Below are 8,463 nucleotides of genomic sequence, written 5' to 3'. Positions count from 1 at the left end.
AACTAGAGCAGGCCAAAAGAAATGGGCAATTAGTTTGATGAGTTCACCTTTCAAACCTAACTGCTGGATGTGTTGATCATACTTTTTCAAAGTATTAATCCGTTTTACTGATTTTTTTGTCTTCTTTTTCTTTTATTTCTTTTTTATTTTTTTTTATATTGGATGGCTTTCTGGAGAGGGGAGAGGGTCAGGGATATGAGGAAAATTATGATGATATAACACAATTTCCACCGTAGCAGATACCACAAGGTGTAGACAGAAGCCTAGAAATGAAGGTCTAGACAATCTAGAAGTCAATATTCTCCAAACCAATAAGCCACAGAACATAATGGAGATTAAACCATATTTGCAAAGCTCACAAATACTGGTCTTGGGAGTCATTAAAGCATAGAGTAGCCTAGAACAAAAGGATAGAAACTGTAAAGCAAAATATTGGGATTGATGCCTATTTTATGTCATAAAATTGCTATATAAGTATTTTGATATAATACCATATTTAAAATTTTAGAGGGCAAACATGACCTGATTTTAAATCTCAGCATGGCCACTAACTGTGTGATATTGAACAAAGCTGAGACCCAAAGTTGTGACACTCAGACTTACAGCTGTGTGGGACCTTGAATGTCATCTAATTCAACTGCCTCGTTTTACTGAGGAATCTCTAAACTGAGATTTAGAGAGACTAAGTGATTTGTTCAACATCATACATGCAATAAGATTATTCAGGTAAGCTCTGGCCCAGGTCCTTTGACTCCACAGGTAACATGCTTTTCACTTCACCAAGAAGCAGCCTTCTTTCAATTTACTTACCCTCTCTATGTCTCCATTTTCTCAGCATTAGCATGGGGGAAGTCATTGCACTGCTTTCATCACAAAGCTGTGAGGAAAATAATCTGTAAACGTAAAATATTATCTGTCACAGTATAGAGCTGTGACATTTTAGTCTTTTACCGAGTGGCAGGTACAGCTCATAGGTTATCAGAGATATCAAAGGCCCCTAAAACATTACTTCTGTGTACAATACCCACGTTAACTGGGATCTCTAAACCTGAAGCAATAAATCACTCGCCGAATGGGTTTACAACCTTGCTAAAGCCATAGGCCAAAAAACACAGCTAGTTCTGCTTTGCATAGGGAAAGTACAAAAGATAATCATGAGAAACCTAGAGCAAAAGGAAATAGCTCCTACAAGCTTTCTCTTCTCTTCACTCCACCTCTTTAATTTATTTTGAAATTGATAAAAGACAGGAAAGGTCTTTCTGAAATGTTTGCTTTGTGGCCCCAAGATTTCTAGCTATTACTGAATAGCTCCTTAAGCTAACTAACCATCTAGTACCAAAAATTTTGACTACTGTACACCAAAGGGCAATCTCCTGCCACAAAAATATCATAGAAATCTGTCTGAGTTGGTTTAGGTACCAGAATTGATAGGGTGGCCTCTCAGTAGAAACTTCTCCACTCCCATAGCCTACATTTTCACTCACCCTCACCATTGAAACTGTCTCCAAAGTTATCAACCATCTCTTCACTGCTAAGTTCAATGTGCATTTCTCAATCTTCATTCTACTTCCCATATTTTGCATCTTTTAACAGTATTAACCACTTATTTTTTGTTAAATTGAACTGAATGACATTTAAGAATTTTCCAACCTTTGAATTACAATTTTTAAGTCCTCTTTTGAAAATAGCTATACATTTAATCTATTCAAACTGATAAATGGAAATTTCTGGCTTCATTTTCAAATACTTTATATGAGAACTTTTATCAATCAGTCAGAAGCACTTATTAATCAAGGCATTTATTACATATCTACTCTGTGCCAGGCACCATGCTAGGTGCTGGAGACATAAAGACAAAAATGCCCTGATGGAGTTTACATTCTACTGGAGGAGATAATATGTTCAAAAATAAACACATATAAAACATATCTTTCACAATATTGGTATTCCCTTTTCTTGGCATTTTATATCATTACCACGGCTGGTAAGGCTGTCTGTCAGTTTTGTAATGAAAACACCTGCTTCCATTCCAAGGTAAAATATCCAAATTTCTAAAGTGACATAATAAATTTCAAATATGCTTACCATTTTTTTCTGAATTATAAAATGGAGGAAATACTTCTCTGAAGCCATTTCCTAAAGCTTATTTTGACTTGATGTGTTTCTGGTATATCTTTAGACTAAGTAGTATGCAGACTGATCAGGTACGGCATAAAAGAGACATGATGGCCAAACATGCATCCTGTTATGATGGATATATAGTGCAGAGTCCAAGTTACAGAGAGAATCCCTATAGATGGTGAAGTCCTCCAAATGCTCCTGCCTACAAATGGCAGTTGCTAGTTGCATCAAGCTCTAGAACACTGCAGAGCCTCCTGGACAAGATCAATAATCACTCATGATCATCCAGACAAGAAAAACCAAGTGGATGAACAATACCAATTATTTAGATACACAACCTATAGAGTTTACCTGCCAATAAAAGAAGAGGACAGGAAAAAGAAGGAAGAGAAGGAAGAAGAGGAAGGGTCAGAGGGAGAGGAAGGAGATGAGGGGAAGAGGAATTTCACAGGTAGGTGGAACAGAGGATACACCAGTGCCAGGACTGGAGTCATGAAGATGTGAGCTCAAATCCAGCCTCAGGTACTTAGTACTTACTAGCTGTGTAACTCTGAGCAAGTCACTTAACCTTTGTCTGTCTCAGTTGTCTCATCCATAAAATGGAGATAATAATATCCCCTTCTTCCCAGGGTGGTTGTGAGGATAAAATATTTGTAAAGCACTTTGTAAACCTTAGAGTTATATAAGTTCTAGCCTTTAATACTATTAAACAGCCAACCTTTCATCATCACTCCACAAATCCAATCAATTGCCAAGTCTTCATCCTACCTTAAGGATACCTCTCAAATACCCTCCCCATCTCTCCACTCATACAGCTGTCACACCAGTTCAGATTATCATCACCACTTACCTGCTCCACCACAACAATTTCCTAATTCTTATCCCTGCCTCCAAACTCTCCTTCCCAATCCATTCTCCACACAGCTGCCAAATTTATAGTCCTAAAGCATAGGTCTGACCAGGTCATTTCTCTGTTTCAAGTTGTTCCTAGACACCAGATCATGCTTTACCTTCACATCCCACTCAGCCATCCACACAGGCCACCTTCCCATCTGCCTGCCACCTTGTGATATCTTCTACCGACTCTACTTTCAAACTCTCTTTCCCTGGCTACCACTCCTTGACAATATATATTGTCTTCCCCTTTTTACAACGTAAGTTCCTGTTATCACCAGCACTTAGCACAGTGCCAGGCACATAGTATAAATAATCTTTCTCATGAATGAATGAATGAATAAGGTCCAGAACTCAACAGAAGGAGAGCAGACCAGATTACCTTTGGAAAGTTGCAAAGCTCCTTTAATGACTACACAGATGCATTACGGTCTATAGCACTGGAAGTAATGACCATAACAAAGAAATCACAGACCTTTATGAGTATCTGGGTATGGAAAGACAAGCAACATAATATGGAAAAGAAAGGAAAGAGGAGGGAGGGAGGGAGAAAGGGAGGGGGAGAGAGAGAGGGGGGGGAGAGAGAGAGAGAGAGAGAGAGAGAGAGAGAGAGAGAGAGAGAGAGAATTCAATTGTGCTGCTTTAATGTGACTTTTTTGAGTGGCAAGACTATAAAACAGCATTTGAATCTTATCTGTGAATACAAAGCTCTAATCCAAACTTTTTAGTTTAGCCAGTTTGATATTCATTATGCTAAGATCATGGACCACAAAAACAAATTTCAACAAAATATAGGTAGAAGATACCAATGTTAAACATAATAAAACTAAGGAGAAAATAAGTCTCTTACAAATATGAGAAAGTGACAAAAGTCCACCAATCAACCCAGTTTTTAGCTCTAGAAGGTAAAAAATTTCTCTCAATATGATTCAATTTTTTTGATGGGAAATTTTTTTTCAAACAATACAAGTTTACTTCATGTACAAGTTACATACCATGTATAAAAATTCCTTTTCCTGACCTCCCAACAAATACCAGAAAATAGATTTAAAGTGAACCTCTCCCTAATATATATAATACATATATTTGTAACATATATTACACATATATTTGTAATATACACATACACATACATATATACATATATATGTACACATATATGTATGTAAAAAGAAATCCTTACAACTAACCCTTTTCCCCCATGAAATTACCACTTTAAGTTCTGATTTTTCCACGTGACCCTTAACTCTTGCAATTTTTATACTGACTCTACATTCGCTCTTTGCTATACATACATCACAGTCAGTCCCACCACAGAAACAAGTAGGGACTGACGCAATGTCTAAACAATGTTGGTTAGCCCTTCCTTCTACCAATGTATTGCATTAATCCTCTCCAAGTTCAGTTCTTTTGTTATGCCTAGGGTTATTCCCCAATTCTTTTGCCAAGTTTCCTAGCTAGGTACTTACAAGATTGGAGAAAGCAGACATGAAAGGGAAGGCCATAGAGTCCAATTGATATGCTATCTGGGTACAGACTCATGACCCTAAGATTAAGGGCTACTCTAGAGATTTTAAAAGTTATAATAGAACATGTACCACTGACTGAGCCAGAAAAAATTCAACACAATTTGACTGAACACTTTTAAATTTATAGCTTTAAAACATTTTAACTATTTCAAAAAGTGCACTAAGATATTGAGGCCATTATTAAAAATAATATTGCATTTCTTCCCCAATTACATGTTAAAAACAATTTTTAACATTTTTTTAAGTTTTGATTTCCAAATTCTAGCCCGCCCTCCCTCCCCCTCCTAAGATAGTAAGTAATCTGATAATGGTTATACATGTGCAATCATGCAAAACATTTCCACATTATTTATTTTGTAAAAGAAGACAAAAGAAAAAGAAGGGGGGGAGGGAAAAAAGAAGGAAGGAAGAAGGGAGGGAGGGAAGAAGGAAGGAAGGAAGGAAGGAAGGAAGGAAGGAAGGAAGGAAGGAAGGAAGGAAGGAAGGAAGGAAGGAAGGAAGGAGGAAAAAATGGTATACTTCAGTCTGTATTCAGGCAATATCAATTCTTTCTCTGGAGGCAGATAGCACGTTTCATTGTGAGTCCTTTGTTACTGTCTTGGATCATTGTATTGCTGAGAATAGCTAAGTCATTCACAGATCGTTATCATATAATATTGTTGTTAACTGTGTACAATGTTCTTGGGTTCGGCCCACCTCACTTTGTATCAGTTCATGTATATCTTTCCAGGTTTTTCTAAAATCATCCTACTTGTCATTTCTTATAGCACAATAATATTCCATCACAATCATATACTACAACTTATTCAGCCATTCCCCAATTGATGGGCATCCTCTAGATTTCCAATTCTTAGCCACCACAAAAGGCTGCTCTAAAAATTTCTGTACAAGTATATTGAGGCCAATTTTTAAAAATCTAATCCAATGTCATTTAATGTTTAAATTTATGTATTGGTACAAGGTGTGCAAAACTTTTAAAATGTTTTAATATTTCATATGTCTCACTATTAAATAGGTATTATTATCCCCATTTGCAGATAAGGAAACTGATCTGAAGAGGTTTAGTGACTTGCCCACAGCTAGGGTCTGAGGAAGGACTGGAGGAACTCAGGTCTTCCTAACACCAAGTCCAACACCATACCACCTAGCTGTCTGCAGTAGGCTGGGCAGTATATGATCACAAGGAAAAATAAGCTTGCCTCATCTTTAGACTTCACACAGAACACCTATTATTCAAGTTGCATTTTCCTCATCTATAATAATCTTTTCCTCCCCTAAAGTCCTTATCTAGCACGGTTTATACACTATCACATATTACTGTTTATCTTTTAATATATATTCCTTATCTCAATTACTTTTACAATCTCCTTTAAGGCAGGGAATGTGTCATAAGTATGTTTGTACCCTTAGCACTTAGAATAATGCCTTAGACTTAGTAAACTCTCAATAACCTTTGATAAGGATGGTGCTGGCATAACTGATTAACCCTCTATTTGCCACTTGACTGCAAGAAGAGGGCTGTATGACTGCCCACTACCGTCACTTTTAAAGCTGTCTCACAGCTAAACCTGGCACAAATTTTTCAAGCCATATTTTAATTATTTGCAGGTCAACTGTTCTAACACACCAAAAATCCAAGTTAAACCTATTCAGGCAGCAAATCTGAGAGGTTCTGTATCTTCTTTTTATAAGGAAACTTTCTAACAATTACAGGCTTGTCCAAAGACTGAGTGGTCTGCTTCAGGAAGCAGCAAGTTCCGCTATGGAAGATCTTCAAAGGCTGAACATGTCCAGATGTTGTAGCCAATGCACACTTATGTAGCACTTACCACGCACTGAGAACTGTGCTAAGTGCTTTACAAATATCTCATTTGAGTTTCACAACCCCCCTGTGAGGGAGGTTATAGCGCTGCATTGGATGGCCACAGTCACCTTCTGACTAAGCTTCTATATATCTTTCTCTAGTTGAAGCACAAGACCATACATGGGAGACTCAAAAACTTCCCCAAAAATGTTTCCGTGTACAAGTATTACATTAAAACTTGGCACAGGAGTCTTTTACTAGTGAATCGGGTCGAAAAGTCAGAATTAGACCCAACTTCTGCTTTTTTTTTTTCCACTGGCACTCTGAAGGTACCCTATCTCATCATCACTCAGCTCTAACTTAAAAAGCAAGATTGCTGCTAACATTTCTTTAACAGCAACTGTATCAAAGACCTTTCTTCTGGAAAACAAACCATTGGTGACTTGAAATTCACCACTTGATTTTGTGTGGTCTTTTTAGTTACAGTAGTTGCTGCCAATCGTCTGATTAATTAGTTTCCTTTTCAAATGTACAGGTTTTATTCTCTGTGCTGTCCCATCAAACAAACTTCAAACTCAATCTTAGGGTCAGGTGGGCCAAAAGTCAGTAGATAAGGTTTCAGACTTTTGTTCTGAAAGCATTGAATTACACTTTGCTTTGTCATTTGCCCATTGACTTAAACATGCATTTAATGTCTGGTATCTATGCAGGACAGAGAAGCATTGTAGGATCTTCCACTCAAAATTCCCAATTAAATCCAATTTCCTTTGATAGTTTTCCTGAAATTTTCTAGTTGGAACAAAATTTCTTTAGTTTTTCTCTAGAACAGAATATTAAAAGTACATTAGATATAAAACTTTAGAGTTTTATTAGGTACTGACAGCCTTCAAATCTACCTTTATGATTGAGTGTATTACATTTCTCAAACACTATTCATCATTGATTTTCATTTGTCAATGTCAAGTTGTTTTCTTTGAAAAATGTTTTACTTAATATTTACTCTCCTCACCTATACTACAGGAACTGTAAGCAATATATGTCCCTACTTTTTCTCCATCCCAACCAATTTACATAGTAGCATTATATTTTTGTTTTCCCTATTACAGCCTCATATGTTATCTGAATACACACTTTCAGTCATGTGGGTGTTTCTCCATATTTTGAAATGTCCCTTTACAAGTCTTAAACACTGGTCATACTGTAACATTATGTAATTATAGTATAATACTATAATTATATTATATATAACACTGGTCATAAGAGCTTTGTAGTATATCAATTCTATTACACATATGATATTTATTGATGAGTTAGAAAATATACACGTGAAGTATTTCTCTTCTCAGGATCTAAGAAACACCTTTCTTTAGTAGGCCAATTTATATGTAAAAGTTAACTTGTTTTCCACAAAGTTCCCAGGATCCCCCAAATTAAAACCCTAACCAACTGCCCCAGTATCCAGATATGTTTGGAAATAACTTAAAATATTAAAGTCCTGAGGTAAGATGATGTAGTGAAAACAACACAAGGTTTGGAGTTAAGAGTTGCTTCTTGTGCAGATCACTTAATCTCTCTTGACCTCTGTTTCATCTATAAAAAGAGGGGTTTGGACTCCAGATGTCCTCTAAGGTATCTTCCAGACCTAAATCCTATGACAATCTATGCTAAAGGCCAGGACTATAAATTCAGCTAATCAGGAAGAGCCTTAATGTTACTACAAATCTGTAGAAACAAAAAGGCTAACTGAGGAAAAATCAGGCAAGTACCACAAATTTAGGAAGATAGGGCTCAAAATCTAGGACCCAAGAACATGATCAAAACCTGATCCTCAGCTGTTTGTCTCCTGCTCTATTTTATGTTATCTTCCGATTATAGGCAGCCCTGGATGTACCGGGGTTGACAACAGCCAGGGGAACAGAAGTCAAGAGATGAAATCTGTCCCTAACTGGGGCAAGGGAGAGATGTCCTAATTATCTCTGGAACATTCTTTCACTACAGTACACAATATTCATAACCTTATCATAGAGATATGTAATGTGATAGGACTGCACCTATAATTTCATTGGTATAAGGAATTCCCACATGAGGAAACTCCACCTACCAATTGTAATTTAT

The sequence above is a fragment of the Phascolarctos cinereus genome, unplaced genomic scaffold, assembly GCF_003287225.1.
Source record: "Phascolarctos cinereus isolate Bilbo 61053 unplaced genomic scaffold, phaCin_HiC Scaffold_4;HRSCAF=312, whole genome shotgun sequence".
Lineage (NCBI taxonomy): Eukaryota > Metazoa > Chordata > Mammalia > Diprotodontia > Phascolarctidae > Phascolarctos > Phascolarctos cinereus.
The sequence above is the reverse complement of the archived record's forward strand: the minus strand, read 5'-3'. Positions refer to the sequence as shown.